Source organism: Panthera tigris, chromosome C2 (assembly GCF_018350195.1).
Source record: "Panthera tigris isolate Pti1 chromosome C2, P.tigris_Pti1_mat1.1, whole genome shotgun sequence".
Taxonomy (NCBI): Eukaryota; Metazoa; Chordata; class Mammalia; order Carnivora; family Felidae; genus Panthera; species Panthera tigris.
The window spans coordinates 9,483,727-9,504,717 of record NC_056668.1 but is presented as its reverse complement, the minus strand read 5'-3'; the positions used below and the strand labels follow the sequence as shown (position 1 = coordinate 9,504,717).

Sequence of the window (20,991 nt, the reverse complement as noted above, 5' to 3'; positions counted from 1 at the left end):
ACAATAGATGCTCCCATTCAAAATAGGAGAACCTGCTGGGGTGCCTGGGTGGCTCAGTCAGTTAAGCTAAGCATCCGACTTCGGCTCAGGTCATGATCTCATGGTTCATGAGTTCCAGCCCCCCATCGGGCTCTGTGCTGACAGCTCAGAACCTGGAGCCTGCTTCGGATTCTGTGTCTCCCTCTCTCTGCCCCTCCCCCTGCTCATGCTCTCTTTCTCTCTCTCTCTCTCTCTCTCTCTCTCTCTCTCTCTCTCTCTCTCAAATAAACATTTAAAAAAATAAACCAAAAAAAAAAAAAAAATAGGAGAAGCAGAGACACACAGTCAGCAACGGTCCAAAGCAGTCCTGTGCCCCAGCTGCAGAGATGATGCAAATTTCCTTCTAGGGCCCAGTACTACCCAGCGGCTCTTGGTTGCACCCTCTGGGCTCTTCTCTCTGCCCCTGAGCTTTCTTCCTTTTCCAGAAGAACACTTAGCTGGTGATTCCTCAGCCTGCTCAGCCTACTTCCTGCCCACAGAAGTGAGGCCTCTGCTTCTGCTTCTTTTAATCCATTCTGGTGGTGTTTCCAGTCAATAAGTGTTTACAGTCAATAAAGTGCTCACAGTCAATAAATAGAGTCCATTATTGTTCCTGCTATTAATAACATGGGTAAAAATATAAAGATGCCTTACCAAATAGGCACTACTTCGCAGTAATTTTGGAGGACAGAATTAAGCAGGTAAACCCAACAAAATGAAATTTAGGAAGGGTAAAGAAAATTCCTGCATTTAGACTTTAGAAATGAATTTTATAATTACAGGATGGGGAGGTTTCCATTTGCTGGCATGCTTGTCTCCTCCACTAAGCTGTAAGCCTTTTACAGGAGAAAATTGAGGGGATTTAGTCGACAGCAAGCTCACAATGAAACAAAAGCACGAAGAGGCACACTCTGTAAGTGGCATCCAGACAATGTAGCTTATGATCAGGATGGTGAGGAAATAAAACCACATCACAGGAGTAACTTTGAAGAAGATGAGCGACTTCAGCTGAAGAAGAGAAAGCCTTGGGGGGACAGGGTGGGTATCAGCTTCCTATGTCTGAAAGGCTGTCACGTCAAACAGGAAGTGAACTTAGCTCCAGGACAGAACTCATGCTCTCAACCTCAGTTCCCTGTTGCCATTACGTGAAGAGTTTTAAGTAAAAGTGATGCCAACACCCTCCCCAGAACAATTCTGTCATCATCACTGAGGGTGGGCCCCGGGCCGTAAAGAGTTTGTAAAATCCACCAGGTGATTGTGCTGGACTGCCGTGACTGTGCATATTGGGTCTGGAGCAAACATCACCGCAGGGGCTGACTCACGAAGCATTGGCTTGCCCATTCCCAGAAGCATTCAAACAAGGCTGGGACAGTCAGTCACTATTATTACTACAGACGGGTCTCGCGCCAAGTAGGAGAGCAGATGAGCTTTCAGATCTGCTCCAGGACTATAGATTCAAGGGTGGAGAATGATTCAATCCCATCGAACAACAGCAAAGGAGTCATCTATTCCTCATTGGATGGTCAGCCCATGGTTCTGTTCCTCCCCAGCCTCCTGGGACAGACGACTGGAGCCCCTTCTCTCCACAATGGGGGGCTCTTGGAGTGGACTTCTTTGCCCAAATGGACAGTTTGAGTCAAAGGATAACCTATTTGGAATGGTTAAGAAAATAGGAAGTTGGGGGCAGGGGGTGGTAGAGGGGAGTGGTACTTAAGCCCATGACCTGGATATTTTTTTAAATGTATTTATTTGAATTCAAGTTAATTAACACACGGTGTAGTCCTGGTTTCAGTAGAACCCAGTGATTCATCACTTACATAGGACACCCAGTGCTCATCCCAAAGAGTGCCCTCCTTCATGCCTGTCACCCATTTAGCCCATCCCCCCACCCACCTCCTCTCCAGCAACCCTCAGGTTGTTCTCTGTATTTAAGAGTCTCTTATGGTTTTCCTCCCTCTCTATTTTTACCTTATTTTTCCTTCCCTTCCCCTATGTTCATCTGTCGTGTTTCCTAAAGTCCACACATGAATGAAATCATATGATATCTGTCTTTCTCTGCCTGACTGATTTCCCTCAGCGTAATACACATCCACATAGTTCCATCCACATTGTTGCAAATGGCAAGTTTTCATTCTTTTTTGTTTTCCGGGTATTTTAATTTTAAAGTTTATGACCTTAGTTCCACAAAGAGGCTCTCCCGTCTCCCCCACTTGTACCCACTAAGTCTCCAACCCAACTCCAGCCCTTTGTATCAAGCTAAATTGCTCTCTTTTTTGGACTCACATTCCCTTCAAGTTTGTGCAGATAGCTAGTGTTTCCCAACATTTGCTGCCAGTAAGGCAAAGTCCCCACGAGGTATTTAGTTCTTGTAAGTTTAAATCAGAGCCTGGAGCCTCAAACCCTGATTCTCTGCCCCTCTCTCTCTCTTCACTCTCTCCAGTTCTGTTTCTATACCTCTCTATTATTGAAGTGCACGAATGCATTAAAACATCCTGGCTGTGTTGCCAGCAGCCTGGAATAAGAAATAAACCATACTGATCACACTCCTCTGACAAAGTTGTGTTTCACAAACAGAATCCTTCCTCATTTTCTTATAACTCCCACCATGAGCCAAGACACCACGGCAGCTGCATATCCCACAAGCCAAGAGCAGGTATGTAACATATATCAGGTGACTGTGTTGCGTTTCCACATGACATTTTTGTTATTTACAGCTACGGGTCTCCTTCACACCGGGCATTGACCAAGACGGGTGGCCAGAAAGAGAGATTTTCTTGTAATGTGAATGCAGATTAAAGAGGGAAAAATTGTTATAAATCACAGCACTGTCTTCTGAAGGCCAAGTGCACATTATAAAACTTGCCCAGTTCATTTCAAGCAACTGTTTAGTTCGTCAATGCTTTATTTGTAAAAGCAAATGCTTGGCCTTACAAAACATCTATTCAAACATCAGTGACTCAGAATTCTGGGACTTTCCTGCTTGTCTGGGAATTATGTTTATAATACAAATGCCTAGTTAATAAAAGCCTGCCTTCCACGCGTCAAAGACCTTTACGATCTTAAAGAAAGAGAAAAAAAAAGGCTGCACTGCCTGCTTTCCTTTGTTCTTCTTTTGCTAAGTTAATGACATTTGTGAGGTTTCATTGTACTTGAAAATAACCAACCAGAGCATTTTTAGGGCTGTGAAACTACTCTGTATCCACTATAATGCTGGATACATGTCATTATACATTTGTCCCAACCCACAGAATGCACACCACCAAGAGTGAGCCCTAAGGTAAACTATGGACTCTGGGTGATAATGGTGTGTCGACGTAAGTTCACCAACTGTAACAAATGTGTCATTCTGTTGGGGGACATTCCTAATGGGGGAGGCTGTGCATGAGCGGGGGAGGGGAAGCCAGAGGGCATACGGGAAATCTCTGTACCTTCTGCTTGATTTTGCTGTGAGCCTAAACTGCTCTAAAAAGTAAAATCTATTAAAAAAATAAACAAGTCCCGTTGGAAGTAAGCCCTAGTGTGCTCAGGGGCTCTGAAAGAATTTTGAAAGAATGTTTCCTTTTCAAAGACCAGAAGATATGGGTGCATCAGAGAAGGTTGCCTTTGGAAGTTGGAGTGCTTAGGGTGAATTGTCACTCCCTTGGGAAGTTTATACCTGCTGGTCTCACTGCCTGGAAATTTCTTCCCCCGGGTCTTTGCATGAACTCAATTTAAATGGCATCTCCGAGAGAGAGAGAGACAGAGAGAGAGAGAGAGAGAGGAAACCAGAAACAGACTCTTAACTGTAAAGAACACACTGATGGTGACCAGAGAGGAGGGGGCTAGGAGGATGAGGGAATTAAGGAGGAGGGGATTAAGGAGGGCACTTGTCATGAGGAGCGCCGGGTGATGTATGGAAGCACTGAATCACCGTATCGTGCACCTGAAACTAATATTACACTGTATTTAACTAATTGGAATTAAAGTAAGATAATAAAAATAAAAAAGTAAACAGCATCTCGGAGAAGCTGTCCATCCCCCCCCCCCCATCTAAAAACGGCTCCTACTCACCTGCTGTCACATCAGCATGCCTCCCTGCCCTCACCGCCCCCTGCTTCTCCTGTGCTGCTGGTGCTTTGTCTCCCCCTGACCCAGAGACTTTTCCTAGTGCTCAGAAAGGTGCCTCTCCGTTCCTTAATATTTACTGAGATCCAGAGCAAAGTGCAACGTTTACCTACATTCGCAGGACGTTGCCCGGTTGACACAGAGAAGGCAGACCGCATTGGCTGTCACATGCTCTTCTCACGCTATGTCCAGCGGCCTCCTTGCTTGCATGTTACCAGGCGGGGGGCTAGGCAACGAGAGCCCCAGACAGCCGCGTCCCCGCCGGGAGAGCCTCGAGGAGGATGTGGGGATAGAGACGGCTGGCCCAGACACAGTACTGTTTCCTATCCAGAAACAAAATGTCCTTACTCCGAGGACTTTCACAGGAAGACTCTCGTCTCTGGCTGAAATGCAGGCTGGCTCTTCCGGCTCCCCTCGGAGCACTGCTCCTGAACACCGCTGAGGCACCCAACCCAGGAGGCTGGCTGGGACGTGCCACTAGTCGGGGGATTGAAAATAAAATCACAGGTGAGATGGTTAGGATGTTTCTTCTTTTCATCACCTAATAGGGGAGCCACAAACACCTCAACCATATCACAGTGATGGTGCGAAGAGGAACCCTAGGAAAGCCAGATATGAGCATTCTCACTGGAACCACATATACATACAATATAGACTCATATATGGATGGAATCATTATATTATAAATTACATTTTTATAGAGATGTGATTTTATATGTAGAATGTAGTCTCTTTCTCTCTCTCTCTCTCTATATATATATGTGTATGTGTGTGTGTGTGCATATATATATATATATATATATATATGTGCACACACACACATATATATATATATATATATATGTGCACACACACACACATACACATATATATATATATATATATATATATATATATATAAGAGTTGACCAAATCTTAACCCCTCTCTCTGCACCCTCACCCTTGCCCAGCCTTCTCATGACCAGACTGTATTTCTCTCCCACTAACTTTGGGCTCAGCCATGTGACTTGCCTTGGCCATGGCATGTGACTGGAAGGAAAGGGTGCTGCTTCCCAGCCTAAGCCTACACAGCATCACTCATTTCCATCTTCCTTTTTCACCTCCACAATCACTGGGAAGAAGATGCCTCAGTTTACCCCGTGGTTAGCCTCCCAACCCTAGGGTGGGGATGAGAGATGCTGGAGCAGGGCCATCCCAGCCACCCAGCTGTGCCTGCAGATGTATGAGCAATCACAATTAATTACACTTTCAGCCACTGAGTTCTGGGGTGCTATTACGTGGCATTCTGTGGCAAATGATAACTGATCCCGTGTATCCCACACAAGATGTGGATATTTCTTTGTAAAGACCTGAGGGCACCCAGCATACGTTTGTCTGTCATTTCTTACAGCTCTCCACATTGGCCTTGCAGCCCCTCAACAGATTATTTTTGTGTTTTGAAATTACAGATGAGTAGAGAGAAACTTACAAACACCCTCGTCTCCGATGCCCATAATTGCTTATCATTTAACCATCTGTCCTATTTACTTCAAACCATCATTAACATACAAGATTACCCATAAAGTTGACATCTGCTCTGAGGTTGGAAACCCCACTCTAAGCCACCAAAGATGAACCAGCCAAGTCCAGTGCTGCCCCCCACTCCTTGCTCTCCCAACTAGCCATGTTGTCCATGGCATTGGTGTTTTTGGACCAGGTTGGCAGGCACTGGAAGAGGCCTGAAGGAGGGCCAAGAACAAGGGGAAAAAATCATTCAGAAGTTAAGAAACTGCACTGCCGCTTGGTTAGGATCAATAGTCTACTCCTTGCAGGGACCATGTGTCCTGAGATATCCTCGAAGATTGCAGAAGGGATCAGACATCATCCCTCCCTTGGGAAAATGGCTTAAAAACTCAATGAGGCAATTTATAAGCTCAGAAGTCTCCCAGCCAATCAGTGAAAATTTTCTTTGGAGGCTCCATGATTTGTTTGCCAAGAACACACACACACATACACACACCTGCATCCAGAGCTTCCACAGCCCTCAGCTTTGTCAACTGAGACTCGCCATGACAAGTACTCACCAGTCCCCTGCTGAGATGGGACCCACCTCTAATACACTCTTTCCCAACATCATTATCTGGGCCTTCTCCTCTTCCACACTCTACTCCCCACCACAAGCCACCAAAAATGTATACAGCGGCTACAGCTATGGTGGAAAACCAGCAGACTCGCACATTCCTGGGGGATTTATTTGGTTTCATCGATGCATTAGACAGCACACGGGGGAGGGAGGGGGGAAATGGACAAGTTCAAGGGAAAGGTTGCTTTGATCCTGAATCTGGAAACAAAACACACTGACACAAAACAATGAAAAGCAAGATACGGCCAATGAGAAACCACAGCTTGAGTCTCAGAATTAAACATCATTCTCACGTTTTTGTACGTCCCCAGTGGCCCCTAAAAGCTCCGTTTAAAAACAAACTAAAACCAAGACCAAAGCTGAAGGGGCTCTTATAATCAGTGAGCCCATGGCCTGGGTGAAAGGAAACGTCTCACTCTGCTCCCCTCACCCAGTGGCATTGACACCTGCAAGCTCCGCCCGTACATAACTCAGCCCAGCCGCTCTTTTTATCTTGGCAGCCTCTGGAAGCATTTCGCCAAGGTTCTGGGCTCTTTCAGTCAACATGACCAATTCCACATCCTTTTATTAATTACTAACCATTTCCCCTTGTAGTCAGCCCTGAAATCCTTGCTTTGATCCGCCTGACATGTCACATGGTGTATTCCTGGGAACACCACCCCTCCCGTGGCCGGCTTAGAACTGGCAAGCCCGGCAGACAGGCATACAAGCGAGGAAGACATTTCCTGTAGACACTAGAAAAAAGGGAGTTCTACCAGGAAATCGGTAGCCGTAAGCAGAAATTCATTTTGCTCATTCACTCAGTATTTGTTTGTTGAGAGCCTGGAGACACATGCTGGAGATCAAAATAACAGCGGCTATCAGAAACACCCTACGCCCTCTCCAGTTAGAGACACCATGACTTATTTCGTTCAAAAGGAAACCATGACTCCAATATGAGTGAATTGTGATGAACTAAAGTAGTGCTCAACTGGGAAGATTCACAGACGGGTCCTCTTGCAACTTCTGTTAATGTTTTCCTAAGGAACTGAGTCAGCCACAGATTCTGGCCATGTCAGAATGCCTCGTGATGAGACGCTTTGTCTTGCAACCAGGACAAAAGACATGAGCGGATGCCCTTCTTCCAAACCCGCTTTCTTCCTTGGACCATTCTCTATAGAAGCAGCTTCTCTGGTGTTTCAAATCAGCATAACAATAACCCAGAAGCATTTCCAAGAGCACACATACAGATCTGTTCTCTCCCTAGAGGCTGACTTGGATGCTTCCAGGGGAATCCGAAGGCAAGCACTGTACTGAATTTAACGAAAATGTTTGAATTTTGGCAGTCCACCCCAAGGACCAAAAGAAAATAGCCATTACCAGACTTAAGTTGCCCGGCCAGCATCCAACATTATATGAGCTGAAATTGGCCCATGATTGAAAACATCGAATAACAAATTATTTGCCTTTATTAAATATTCAGACCATTTCTATTTAAGTAAAACACAAATGTTTTTCATCACACACCGTAAGGTGCAGGTAAGCTAAAGATCAACTTTACTGCCTCTCTCCCGCCGCAATAAAAAAAAAAAAAAAAAATACCAAGTCGACTCTGCTTCTGCTGAAATTGCTGTCTGGTATGAAGATCAAAGGGGCCTTTTCCCCCAGCAGATTACTTGTCTGCAGTTCCCTGGCTTCTCAGTGTGGTCTCAACAGCTCCCGCTTGTCCCACGCTGCTTAGGAGTGAGCCATCAGCCAGGTCTTCCAGCTATGTGATTTCGCTTGTAATGACACTAATTGCCAGTCTGTTAAGTCACCTCCAGCCAAGGAGGAAAATGCCCTCCAGACACATTTCCCAGACCCACATGAAGAGATAGGAATGAATTCATAACAGAAAATTATCCAGTCCTATTTATACAATGCCACTAAGACCATTAAGCTTTTTTTTTCTTCTTTTGTATTAATGGCTTTCCTATGTAACACTGCTGAGCCACAAAGTGGGCAAAGGATTGTGTCTATTCCCTCAAATGTCCTTTCTTTCTTTGACCACCAGAAAGACCACCAGGAGGGAATAGGTGCTGATGTTACATCTCTCCAAGACATTGTGGGGCTGGGGTTGCCTTTGGGATTATATCTGCCCAGGAAGGGGCCACCTGGGTTCTTATCTGAAATGGAAGATACATGAGGTGTAAACTATCTTTTTTTTACTATCTTTTCTGTTTAAATGTGATCCTTTTGGGTTATTGTAGGAAGATAGTTTGGGCGTGGTCAAGGCATAGATATAAATGACAGTTTCAGGCTTGTTTCTTACCAACAAACCCAGTTGGATAACTAGTGTGACTAAATATTAACGTGAACGTTTTAAATATAGTATCCACTAGCACCCATATAACTTCAGAATTGTATGTATATGCTAGATTATAATTGTATATAATTTCACAGAGGAGGATTTAAAGATGTGATATCTTGGCCAATAATAAAATGTTACCTAATTTATTAACTTAATCAAGTGCTATGCAGCTACTTTAAATCTATACAGAATATGGAAGAGTATGGAGTTTTCTCCAAAAATCAAAAATAGAACTACCCTGGGGCGCCTGGGTGGCTGTCAGTTAAAGGTCCGAGATGGAGCCCCGCGTCGGGCTCTTTGTTGACAGCTCGGAGCCTGGAGCCTGCTTGGGATTCTGTCTCCGTCTCTCTGCCCCTCCTCTGTTCGTGTTCTCTCTCTCTGTCTCAAATATAGAATTTTTAAAATATATATTCAAAATAGAACTACCCTACGATCCTAGGATCACACTACTGGGTATTTACCCAAACAATACAAAAACACTAATTCGAAGGGATACATGCACCCCTATGTTTATTGCAGCATTATTTACCACACCCAAATTACAGAAGCTGCCCAAGAGTCCATCGGCTGATGAATGGATAAAGAAGATGCGGTGTGTATATGCAGTGGAATATCACTGAGCCATACAAGAGAATGAAATCTTGCCATTTGCAACAACATGGATGGGGCCAGACACTACAATGCTAAGCGAAATAAGCCAGTCAGAGAAAAACAAATACCATATGATCTCACTCATATGTGGAATTTAAGAAACAAAACAAATAAGCAAAGGGGAAAAGAGAGAGAGAGAGAAAAACAGACTCTTAACTGTAGGGAACAAACTGATGCTCACCAAAGGTGAGGTGAGTGGGGGGTGGAGGAAATAGCAGATGGGGATTAAAGAGTACACTTGTCTTGATTTTTTTTTAAGTGATTTAAGGGCCCCTGGATGGCTCAGTAGGTTAAGCGTCCAGCTCTTGATTTCTGCTCAGAGCCTGCCTGGGATTCACTCTCTCTCCCTCTCTCTCTCTGCCCCTCCCCTGCTCGCTTGCTCTCTCTCAACAAATAAACGAAAAAAATCTTCTAATTTAAAATCTATACAGGATAAGACCTTGGAAACTGGGTGCCACCCAGAGTCTCTAGTTTCTCAGCTCCACGCCCTCCTTTCTTTATCTTGGTCTCTGACTCTAGAGCAGAAAGCCTGGAAACTACATTTCCCAGATTCCCTTGCCACCCAGCCTCCTGTTGGGTTCTACCAGTGGGAGGCACCAGTAGCAAATTGAAAGGTGGGGGTGAGGGAGATGTTATTTTTCCACTTTCTAGGGTGCCGGTGGCAATGGTGGCTCCAGCAGCAGGCTGGCAGCTGTGGCTTCTGGGCTTCCGCTCAGACAGCTCAGTCTTACAGCAACAACTTTTGTGGCTCAGCCAGCCTAACAGGAGAGTCCAACATGTTCCCCTGTGGCTTCTTCAAGCCTATGAGGGTAGCGGCTTCCTGCAGTTACTAATCTTTGGGTAACCTCACCTCCCCACTTCTGTACTTTTCTCCTTCTCATACGTACTGAAAATTCTCTGTATTAAACTCCTTTTTTGAAAACCTACAATGGTTTCTAAACAGAAAAATATACTGACCAAACACTGTTACGGCTTGTCATATAATTTATTCCCATAAACTGAATTTTCAATGAAGAAAATTTTAATCAGATGGTTTAAAGATGATGCTAAAAAAGTCATCTCATTCAGCCTGCCAAATCCATGGCAGAATTAGGAATAAAAGTTTTAATTACGTAAGTTGACCTTCTAAGATCCCATAAAATACGCACATGGTCCAATCCCTTCTCCAAATAGTTTTGGCTTCGATTTTACGTTTGTTGTTGTCAGTTTGTCCATCTGGGCCATGTGGTGGCTTGCTGCAGGACCTCAGGCATTGTCACTGAGTTTACATGGCTGTTCCCTGACCTAACGAGGCAGGTATTGAATGCCAGCACTTTGATCCATGCACATGCACGGGCTATAGACATAAGAGCTTCCCAAACCAACTGGATAGAGTCCCAGTGGGAATAGTCCACGACATATTAATCAAAGTCAAATGGCAGAGCAAATTGAACTGGTTCATTAATTATGAAAATTCTCTCACAAAGTGACATCTTGTTAACTATGTGGAAGCTTAGCACATTTTCACATGCTCCTTTTTGTCTACTCAGATCTAAAATGTCACAGTTAGTAATGAATCGAGGTTTTTCTATGCCTTATTTAGGAAGAAAAAGCAATTTCATGCCTAACCCACATCTAAATATATACTCGTATGTTTACCTAAGCCCACTATGTGGATAGAGGTAGCATGTTGGTAAAAGGAAGTTTGCAATGCCAGAATTTGTTTTACAAAGATATATAGAAGGAATTGGGAACATCAATTTTGGTTATTTTAAAGCCTTTGGATCCATGTCAAGTGCCTGTGTACCCTGAGCTAACTGGAAAGATTCAACTGTAATATGAAAAATTGGCCTTATTTCTCTAGGTTTCTTAGCAAAAAATAGTAAAAAAAAAAAAAAAAAAAAAGTGAGGTTCACTTAAAAGAACCTCAGTTCCCTGGGTCTTTTCTTCTTTCAACATGTGGATATGAGAAGTTTAAGAAATTATTGGCCTAGGTATACACAAGTCAATAGGTGGCAAAACGGAAACCATGTATTTTGAATAGCAGAGCGATATTCAATATCCCCTCACTATAGTCAGGCCTTTTTTATAGACTCAGATGGCCATTGGACACTGTTTGACTTGGAGGGTTCCTAAATATCTCAACTGCCTGATCTTATGACAACATCTGATCACCAGAAATCCTTTCTGCTTCAGTTAGTTTACGGGTCTGGCTGCCGTTACAAAGGCCATAGTAACAGTGACTTAAACTGATAGAGGTTAATTTATTTGCCATAATGATCTGATCGTACATATTTACAGGCTGTCATCGTGCTCCATAGCCTCAAAGTCCCAGGCTCGTCCTGTCTTATTGCTCTGTCATTCAAAACACATGGTTTCCATTTTGCCACCTATTGACTTGTGTATACCTAGGCCAATGCATACAGGCCAAATGATAGCCCTGCACACAGAACCCCAAGGCCACGTTCCCTTGACCAGAATATAGTCACATGGTACTTCTCACTGCAAGGGAAGCTGGGAAACAACTTTTGCCCTGCATTGCCGTGCACTCAACATTACTAAAGAAAAGAGGGCAATGGTTACCAGCCACCTCTGCCACATTCTTCCTTGTGTTAAGGCGCTGTGTGCCCCTAAGTGTTGGCACAGACAAGGCACAAAAGAGATACTTATTAAATGAACAAATAAGCAAATGAATGGATAAAATTCTTAAAGGGATATTCATTTAAAAACAGATATGAGGAGGGGCGCCTGAGTGGCTCAGTCGGTTAAGCATCTGACTGTTGATTTCAGCTTAGGTCATGATCTCATGGTTCGTGAGATAGAGCCCAGTGTTGGGCTCTGCACTGACAATGTGGAGCCTGCTTGGGATCCACTCTCTCCCTCTCCCTGCCCCTCCTCCCCTGCTTGCTCCCTCACTCTCTCTCTCTCTCTCTCTTTCTGTCTCTCAAAATAAATAAATAAACCTAAAAACAAAAACAGATATGAGGACAGATTGTTAGGATGTTCATGGTAAGGTTTTCCACCAACTTCTCAGAAGTGAAATTTAGCTTTAATTAGGTAATTTAGTTGATTTAGACAACATATATTTGTATGTCAGAACCAGAAGAGCAGTGCAAATATTCTGCGGATGACTCCATCATATTTTTCCCTAGCATTTCCCAAAACCATACGGTCATAGAACCCTTTTGTCAGAGAACATCCATATTCATGAGACTTTCATGAAAAACATCCTCCTGCTTAAAATCTTAGCAGAAAGGTATAATTCAACTATTCATCTTTTTAGATAGGACCTTCTCAATCTGTACATAGGAAAATAAATTTTAAAAAGGAAAACAGTGAAGCTACTCTGTAGGGTACTATAATGATGGATACATGTAATCATGCCTTCGTCAAAACCCACAGAATGTACGACACCAAGAGTGAACTCTAATGTAAACTATGGACTTTGGATGATTATGATGTGTCAATGTAGGCTCATCAGTTGTAACAAATGTCCCACTCTGGTTGGGGATGCTGAGAATGGGAGAGGCTGTGCACACGTTGGGGCAGGAGGCATATGGGAAATCTCTGTACATTCTGCCCAGTTTTTCTGTGCATTAAAACCTCTCTAAAAAATCAAATCTATTTTAAAATAAAGCAACAACTGAGAAGTCTTCTCATAGCACACTAATAATAGTCCCATGGTATCTTCCCATGTTTGTGAGTAACTCATAGGTTGACCTGCCACCTTACATGACATCCTCACTTCCCCAGTGATTTCTCAACAATCATGGGAGGTTAGAAACATCAGGGACTTCAAAATGTCATCGAAGCCACCCATCTGCCTTCAGATCCTGATGTCACTACACTACCAAGAGAAAACAACATCAGAGCAAGACCTCATGACATGATCTCATTCATACCCAGGGTCTGGATAACATCATTTCCACTTTAAGTAAACACTAAAAAGGCAAGATTATCCAGACAGACAATCTTAGATGCACTATATTTGTGGAGTAAGGGGTGGTAACCAACAGTCCCAGGAAATCTGGCATTTGTTCGGAAAACACGCCTGGACTTTGAAAGGGCTCTGCCTAACACATTCAGTGTAGGCCCAGAGGTCTTTGAGGAAGTGCACTCATAAAGATGATACGACTGTGCTAGAAACAGTGATTGATCTACATTCATGCTGCAACTCTCACTTAAAAGGGAAGTAAGTCCAGTTCCCCTTTGAAACAGCTTCTCGACAGCATATGGCCGCCAACCACTATGAAAGCAGTAATAGGAATGTTGTAGCAGTCTTGAAATTCCACTGTGTTGTAACGATGCTCCCTTTATCCATCCAAAAGGAGTGAGGGTGAGGAGCAGGGAGGGTGAAGATTTCAGTTGAGAATACGCTCTCAGAATTACAGGACTCCATTATTTAACAGAGAGACTGGGTCATTTGTCTCATTTCAAAGAAGTGTTATAAAGTATTAATTAAAAGTCAGGGTGCCTGGGTGTCTCAGTCCATTGAGCATCTGACTCTTGATTTTGGCTCAGGTTATGATCCCAGGGTCATGGGATCAAGCCCCCAGTCAGGCTGTGCACTGAGTATGGAGCCTGCTTGGGATTCTCTCTCTCTCTCTCTCTCTCTCTCTCTCTCTCTCTCTCTCTCTCTTCCTCTGCCCCTCTCCCCTGCTTACGCTCTCTCAAAAAAAAAATTTTTTTTTTCAAATCAACATTGGAGACCCCCTTTAAGTAACGTAGTTCAGGGGAGGAGAGCTGAGGAGGAAGTTAGTTGAAAACAGTTTGGAGCAATCTACTAGCCAATCATCCACACTCTGCCATCAGAGTTTTATTTCTTTTTTTTTTTTTTAAAGAGTTCTTTAAATTTATTTATTTATTTTGGGAGAGAGAGTGCAAGCAGGGTAGAGGCAGAGAGAGAGGGGAGAGAGAAGATCCCAAGCAGGCTCTGCACTGTCAGCACAGAGCCCAATGTAGAGCTCAAACTCACAAACGTGAGATCATGACCTAAGCCGAAGGCAGACGCTTAACAGACTGAGCCACCCAGGTGTCCCCCATCAGAGTTTTCATTATCCCATTTATGAATTCTGAGTCTCCAGAAATTAAAAAAAAATACTACTTCTCAATCTATCTAGGCAGGAATCCATTTTATGAAGCTAAGTATGGAGACTGAAGAAAGCTAGATAATGACAGAAATAATCGTGTTCATTTTAAAAAGAAAAAGGTTAGGTTTGATTACGGTAAATATTAATGAAAAACATGTGTTATTCAATGTAGTCACTAAAAGGATGGAAATGTTTTCAAATGTGATTCATTCCAACTGAAACAGGAAGAGAAGTAAAAACATCAGCATCTAACAAGGCAGTTAAGCTGCTATGTCAGAGCAGCTCTGCCCCTTGGGGAGGAAACTGCCCTCCTCCCTGTGGGAGCTCGACACGCTCACTCCAGCCAGAAGTCTCTGGAGAAAGTCACTGAGCCGCAAGCGTGCGCAGGCGCATGTTACCCCCTCACCCCCAATACACACCCACACCAGCCAGAGAGAGTGAAAGGGAGAGGGGCTACACCAATCTCTAAGAACCAGGGCAGCCAAAAGACATCCTTCCAAGAAGGAAAGGAATCAAGGGGGGAAAAAAAAGCTTATGGATAACTCAGGTCAAAATGGTGGAAGAGAGTTGGCCAATTTCTGGATTCAGGGGTCCTGAAACAAAGAGCCTGTCAGTAGGCGCTTTGGGTAAGGAAGCAGAGCCGACTTGGAAGGAAAGGGGATGAGGCCCCGCAGAAATAATACACCGCATGCGTTCAAACAGGCACGCCTTGGGGATTTGTAAGCTGAGGAGAATGGCCAAGAGTTATTTCTGAAGGCTAGAAACACGTACAGAAAATACATGCTTCTAAAAAGGGAGGGTTGTGGAGTCGGGAGAAAGGGATGACCTTGGCTTCCGTGAGTCCATGTTCCTACTTTCATTTCCTTAACCAAAAAATACTTCTGTGCAGTGATACTTTGAAAGCCCACAAGCAGAAAACCTAGCTGAGCGTTAGCCAGCAAGAGCTGCCAGAGAACATACACTCTCGTATTTGCCTACCTTCCTTGGAAGAGAAGCCACGGGCTCCACGTTACAGAGGAGTAAAGGGGGTATCATTCATTTTGATTTTTTCAAGATTTTATGTTTGCAAAATTAGATGGAGTCTTAATCAAAAATATTGGGGCGGGGGAGGGGGGAGTCAACTGCCCTAGGAAGGCAGATACAGCTACGTTATTGGGGGGCGCACCAATCTAGACATCTGCTCCTGACTTGCCCTGGGCTCAGCCTCACATGACCACCCGGCTGCACTGGACCCTCCCCCAGGGGCTCCCACAGACCCTCAGCCTTTGCGTCCCCACCTGAGCGGGGTGCCATCCCCTCCTTCGCTCTCTCCCTCCTCACCTTCGTCTCCCCTTCTCCTCCCAGCCTTCCCTGCCACTCTCTGCTAGACCTCAGTTACCGAAGTCTCCGTCCTTACCATTGCCAACGCTGGAATGTTTTGGCACCCCCTGCTTAGAAGAACTCCGTAACCCCCCTCATGTACGGGTTGACATCCGAAACTTCCGGGTGTGGTAGGAGGAAGCTCTTCATGTCCAGGGCCCCCACTTATCCATTTCTCCGCCCATCCTATGCTCCCAACACTCCAGACAGCCCTGCAAGCCTCCACGGGCCGAGCACACTCCAGGGCCCGGGACATCTCCCCTCCATGCGGGCACCCTCCTCTTCTTCTCTGCCTAGGGAACTGCGACCCCCACTTAAGGGCTCTGCTGGAGCATCACCTCTTCTGTGAAGACTTCCCTAACTCCCCAGGCAAAGACAGTCCATCTTTCTTCCCCTCCCCACAGGTCTCAGGTTTGTAGAATAGCACTTACCCTGCTCACTCATAATCATTCTGCTTTTAAGATTCTCTTCCCCAGCGAGCATCGAGGGCAAGGAGATAGCCTGCAAATCTTCGTATGTGAGCCCTCAGCACCTTAGTCACCTCGCCTAAAACACGCATCCTGCTGTGTTTTCCTCCATAGCGCTGACACACACGCGGCCTGCTTATCTTTTCTCTGTCTCCCTGCCCTAGAGTATGCGCTCCATGAAAGCGGGCACTTTTGTCTAATCTGTTCTCCCCTCTATCACCGGTTCCCAGAACAATGCCTGGTCCACCCAAAATGATCAGAACAGGATTTGGCACATGTGATTCATTGGTTGTTGAACAAATGCTGAAGTCCCACCCACCCCTTAGAACATTCATGGATTTTCTTCCACCCTTTTCTCCACCTCTCTGGAGATCCAGCAACAGAGACAGTGAGGCTCTCCCCTCCCATCCTGTCATTCCGTGAGCGTATTTCAACCTTGCCTCTAAAGAGAGTATAAAAATCCCAAAGGCAGGTGCCATGACTTTTAAGAAAGAGACAATTAAATATAACTAGTGCCAAGTGCTTCCAAATGTATTATATCACTTCGTCTTCTCCCAAACATCCCACAAAATTATTTGATGATTCCAATTTGGCATCTCAGGTAACCGAGGTGCAAACTTACCCAAGTTTCTGAGGCCTTTAAATAACAGAGCAAAGACTCAAACCATGTTTGACTCTAACATTGGTGTTCTTTCCACTACCCTACTCGACTTTTGGTTACTACAGCTTAGTGTTAAGTTTTCCCACAAATATAGAAAAGCCAAAAGAAGAAAACCAGTCATGTACAAACTCATCATCCAAAGACAATCATTATTAACGTTTATTCTATGATTTAGTCTTTTTCACCCTACATATTTTTAAATAATTGTAATCATACTAGGAACTGGTTATACCACCTAATTAATATTTTCGTTTGTGTCCCATATTTATAATGAATATTATAATGATATGATAGTTATTGTGTTTACCCCTGAAGACATTTTTCATGTATTTTTAAAAAATTTTTTAATGTTTATTTATTTTTGAAGGAGAGAGACAGAGCATGAGTGGGGAAGGGGCAGATAGAAAGGGAGATATAGAATCTGAAGTAGGCTCCAGGCTCTGAGCTGTCAGCACAGAGCCCAACATGGGCCTCGAACTCACAAACCGTGAGATCATGATCTGAGCTGAAGCGGGATATTTAACTGAGCCACCCAGGCACCGCTTTCATGTATTTTTCAAATGTATACTTTTTTCCCTTGTGACTTGCCTATTCTTTCTCTACTCATCTCTTTGAGGCCTTAATAATTTCCTTGTACCTGTTATAAAGCTCTTTCTAACCCTTCTGTGAATTCTTTTCTATTCTATTTATCAATTATCTCACCCAGTAAGTGCCTAGCATCATGCTGAATACAAAATGGGTGTGACATAATATTGTTGATTAATCATTTAAAATTATTCAACCAACCCAGTGACCAAGATTAACATCACCAATGATATGTCATATTGATATTGTGTATTCCTGAAATGATTCAATGATAAAGGCACTTCATCTCTGTGGTATTCTTCCCCAAATTCCATAACCCCAGTCTAACCATGAGAAAACGTCAGACAAACTCAAGCTAAAGGACATTCTCTGAAATACTCGACCAGCAGTACTCTTCAGCAATGTCAAGGTCATAAAAGGTAAGGGAAGACTGAGAAACTGCCACAGATTGGAGAAAACAAAGGAGACATAATGACTAAATTCAACATGGTGTCCTGGATTAGGTTCTTAATAGAAAAAGGACGTTAGTGGAAAACCTAGTAATACCAGAACAAAGTCTGCGGTCTAAGTAATACTAGGGCACCAACATCAATTTCACAGTGTTGCTAAGTAAGCCATGGTTAGTAAGATGCTGACATGAAGCGAAGCTGGTTAAAGAGTATGTAAGAACGGCCTGTGCTGCCTTTCCAACTCTTCTGTAAATCCAGTTATTTCAACATTAAAAGGGTTTTTTTATTATTATTATTTTACTTTAATGATTCACTCTGGATACATAACCAGCATCACTTCACAGAAGATCACATTTTTACTCTACACAATCTTAGCTCTTTCATCAACAACTGCAAATGACAGAATAAAAGAACTGTTTACCGGCTTCGTAATAAATCAGAAGATAGCTAAGACCCAAACAAGTATGATGTATTGGATGTGAGTTTGCCAAGTTGGAAGAGAGATCAGAAACATGATTAGGTCATTAAGACAGGTCAAAATCACCTTTCTAAGGCAGGAAAAGTAGACCAGACAAGCTAAAGGACAAGTTCCCCTAAAGCAGCACGGTGTGCTGGAAACAGCCCGGGTTCTGAAGCTGAACCCTGGCACTGCCCATCTCCGGTTGGTTGGGACCTGAGGAAAGCAAATAACCTTCCAGAGTCTTGGTGTCTTCAAATGTGAAATTGAAATAGTAATATTTCTTTCGTGGGGCTCAAGAGTAAGGGTCAGCAAACTTTTTCATCAGATAGGAAATATTTTCTGTTTTGGGGCAGATGATCTCTGGCTCAGGTGTCACCTCTGCCAACATAGCTTGGAAATAGCCATAGACTCTGACCAGAGTCTTAAAGAAGATCCTAACTGGGGAGGGAGAAGAATAAGGAAGAAGAGATTGATAACTTTCATGTGCCACAGAACTCCCCCAAGCCAAAGCCAGGATGTAGCACTGTATAGAGCCCTCTATTCCTAAATGTAAATACTGTTCATGTATTAGCACCCTAGGAATACAGTAGCAGTAACACATGTTCGATATGTTATTTTTAAAATATTCAGTACAATTACAGGAGAAAGAAAAATAGATGGGATGGATGGAACTCAAAGAACATATTACTTATACAGTTAGGAAGCCAGTGGCTTGTGCAAAGCAGGTGAAACATATTGATGTGTTAAGTAAATTGATGTGTTAACCACAGGCAGCGAGTAAGCATATAGCACAATCCAGAAGATATGCTGTAGAAATAATAAGTTAGCCATATAGAACATGTAAAGATAGAATAGATTGAAGCTATTCTCTTAAAAGGGAGGTGGAACAAACAAGTGTTACCAGTAGATAAAATGAAGTAGAAGAATCAAGTCATTAAATCCAGATCATGAAACCTTCAGGCTAATAGCTTTTTCATCCCTAAATTGGTCACTCATTGATGACATCCATTATGGTCCCATTCTGGCCCCGTATGTGCTCTGTGCTCAAAAAACACACTTTTTTGTGGTGCCTGGCTGCCTCAGTCAGTAGAGCATGTGACTCTTGATCTCAGAGTTGTGATTTCAAGCCCCACGCTGGGTGCAGAGATTACTTAAAAATAAAATCTTTAAACACACACACGCATTAAACCCACAGTCACCATATTAGTTTCCCATTATTTCTATAACTACCACAAACTTAGCAACTTAAAAGAACTGAATTTATTATCTTATGGTTCTGGATGTCAGAAGTCTAATGTAGGTCTCATTGGGCGAAAACCAAGGTGCCGACATGCCTCCATTACCTTATGGTGGCTCCAGGGAAGAATTTGTTCCCTTGGGTGTATGAGTTTGCTAGGGCCGTGTAACAGAATACCACAGACTTGGGGCCTAAACAACATAAATTTATTGTCTCACAGTTCTGGAGGCTGGAAGTCCAAGATCAAGATGTCAACAGTATAGATTCCTTCTGGGGGCCTTCAGGAAAGGATCTATTCCAGACTTCTCTCCTGGCTTGTAGATGGCCATCTCCTCCTTATATTTTCATATGCTCTTCCCCTTTGTCCTTGTTTGTGTCCAAATCTTCCTCTTCTTATAAATACATCAATCATATAGGATTAGGGGCCACCCTAGTGACTTCATTTTAGCTTAATTTCCTCTGCAAAGACCTCATCTCCAAATATGGTCACATTCTGAGGTACTGGAGGTGAGGACTTCACCATATGAATTCAACAGAGGTGGAGGACACAAGTTAGTCCATTCACACTTGGCTTTTCCAAATTCTAGACACCACCTGCATGCCTTGGCTTATGGTTCCTTCCTTCATCTTCAGGGCCAGCGGTGTAGCATCTTTAAACAGACATCTATCTCTCTGACTCTGTTTCCATTATCACATCTTCTCTAACTCTGACCTCCCTGCCTCCCACTATCCCCAAAGGCCTCCTGTCACTACACCAGGCCCAGCAGATGATCCAAGATAATCCCCCCATTTCGAGCTCCTTTATCACATCTGCAAAGTTCCCTTTGCCGTATGAAGTTATATATCCATAATTCTAAAGACTAAGGCAAGGACATCTTTGGGGGTCAATATTCTGCCTAAAACAGCCACTAAGCAGGCTAATTGGTGACCTACAGCCATTGGCCGGATATCTTCCCAATAGATATCCAAGTATGTGCTGGTTACAGCACCTTCCACCCACTGGGCCCCCTTGTTTAACTTCTACTCTAGTCCTTGTAATCACATCATTGTCAGGGAAGGCTGATGCAGCAGATACAGGGTCAAAAAACAGCCCAGGATTCTAGAATCCTGGAAGTATGGTGCCAGGTGCGTTCACTACCCCATCCGTTTCTTGTTGCTTTTCATGGTATGTTTTGAATTGATTGAATAAACTGTGTGATTTAAGCATCTCAATTGGTCTGTGAAACTTCCTGTTCCATGACAGCTGGGATAGCCTGCCTGGCGGGGTATTAGAGGCTACCAATACATCAAGGTCATTTTCCACACGTCATCTGCTTTCATACAGATGCAGATTTTTCAGTTAACAGAGAACTCAGTGAAATTACAGGAAGGCAAGGTCCAGGACATGGGGCTTGGACTCAGGGAGGCTAGTCTTGGGTAGAAGCCAGCGATGAGCGGCCCAGAGTCCCATGAAGGTCTCAGCATCAGAGGACTGGGTGGT

The 20,991-nt window shown here is 43.7% G+C and overlaps 1 protein-coding gene across 1 annotated transcript in view; it reads right to left on the bottom strand.

Moving 5' to 3' along the window:
• Positions 1-4,538: 4,538 nt before the first annotated feature.
• SETD4 (SET domain containing 4) overlaps positions 4,539-20,991 on the bottom strand; it is a 136,866-nt gene continuing 120,413 nt past the window's right edge. The window contains exon 14 of the transcript XR_006207829.1: positions 4,539-4,599. The gene's annotated coding sequence lies outside the window, so the exon portion shown is untranslated. The remainder of the gene's footprint in view (positions 4,600-20,991) is intronic.